The 1450-nt window shown below is 53.7% G+C and overlaps 1 pseudogene across 1 annotated transcript; it reads left to right on the top strand.

The window, feature by feature from the left end:
• Positions 1-219: 219 nt before the first annotated feature.
• On the top strand, positions 220-1414 carry LOC108524925 (putative golgin subfamily A member 8D; annotated as a pseudogene). The gene is made up of 4 exons (XR_001884163.1): positions 220-313; positions 396-496; positions 586-741; positions 828-1414. The product of XR_001884163.1 is annotated as a putative golgin subfamily A member 8D (transcript).
• Positions 1415-1450: the final 36 nt, after the last annotated feature.

Here is a 1450-nt window from a genome sequence, read left to right as displayed (position 1 = left end):
CAGCGCCTGGCTCACTGGGTGGCCTCGGCCCAGAAGGAGCCAGAGGCAGCGGTCCCAGCCCCAGGGACTGGGGGTGAGTCTGTGAGTGGGGAGACCCACCGGGCCCTGAGGAAGTCATAGGGAAGCTGGCCCATGCCAGGACTCACCTCCAGCTTCGCCATGACTTGAAAATGCTACCTGAGGGCAGGTTGCTGCCATTATTTTGGCTCCAGAGTTGCATTATGGACCATCGGGAGAAGACGGCGGTCCTGAGTGAGCTGGTGAAGAAACAGGAACTTCGATTCATCCGTTACTGGAGGGAGAGATGCCATCAGTGAGTGGGAGGCCAGCACACGGCAGGGGGAGCTGCAGGGCCTTCGGAGGGGCCCCAGCGTCTGAGCCCTGTCCTTCTGCAGGAATGTCCGTCACCTCATAATAGAGGCAGGGGGCAGTGCCGAAGATGCAGCAATGTGAGGAGGACATCATCAGGCTGGTCCAGCACAGGGAGGAGATGAAGGTAGGGTGTGCAACATCTCTGTGGGGGTGGGGGTGGGCGTGAGGGTGGGCGCCGGCAGCAGGGTGACACCTGAGCACGCCTCTCTCCAGGTGAAGCTGCTGGCGCTGCAGGAGATGCGGCTGTGGCTTGTGCTGCCCACAACAACAAGCACAGCAAATTCCTGGCCGCTGCCCAGAACCCTGCTCATGAGCCCAGTCCAGGAGCCCCACCCCCCCAGGAGCTTGGGGCTGCCGACCAGCATGGTGGTGAGTAGAGCCCTCATGCAGGGCGGGCAGGCAGGAGCAGGGGGCGCTCGCACTGTGCTCAGATCCCCACCTCCCTCTCTCCAAAGATCTTTGTGAGGTGAGCCTCACCGACAGCGCCGAGCCTGCGCAAGGAGAGTCCAAGGAGGGTTCTCCCAACGACAACCCTACTGCACAGCCCATCGTGCAGGAGCACCCAGGCTTGGGCAGCAACCGCTCTGTGCCATTCTTTTGCTGGGCTTGGCTGCGGAGAAGAAGGAGATAAACATCACCATCATCAAAGAGCTGGTCAAGAAATTTTTGAAAAAGAAACAAAGTTATGGAGTTAATCTCCTACACAATCCATTTACTTCATTTGAATGTTAGAGCCACTCATGATTATTTGTGCTTCTAATTTATAGTTTATTTGTAAAAATTTAAAAGAGCGTGGGTCTCTGTGGCCTTCACTGAGGTTCACTCTGGCATCCTTTAGCATTTTTCTTTTTTATTTTCATAATTGTAGGCCATTAGCATGCATATCGAGTTTGCTCTTAGGTGGTGGGAGTTCAAACACCCAAAGACCCACTGTTTGCACAAAACTGTTCTTACCGTTTGGAATAGGCTGTCATGCTTTTTTAATGTTATCGTAGCATGCATATTCATGACAGAATTCAGATAAAATTTGCTTATGTTTTACTATTATTTGATCCAATCTTAATCACAGTGAGCTCTT

This window comes from Rhinopithecus bieti, unplaced genomic scaffold, assembly GCF_001698545.2.
Source record: "Rhinopithecus bieti isolate Rb0 unplaced genomic scaffold, ASM169854v2 repeat_32619, whole genome shotgun sequence".
Lineage (NCBI taxonomy): Eukaryota > Metazoa > Chordata > Mammalia > Primates > Cercopithecidae > Rhinopithecus > Rhinopithecus bieti.
The sequence above is the reverse complement of the archived record's forward strand: the minus strand, read 5'-3'. Positions and strand labels throughout refer to the sequence as shown.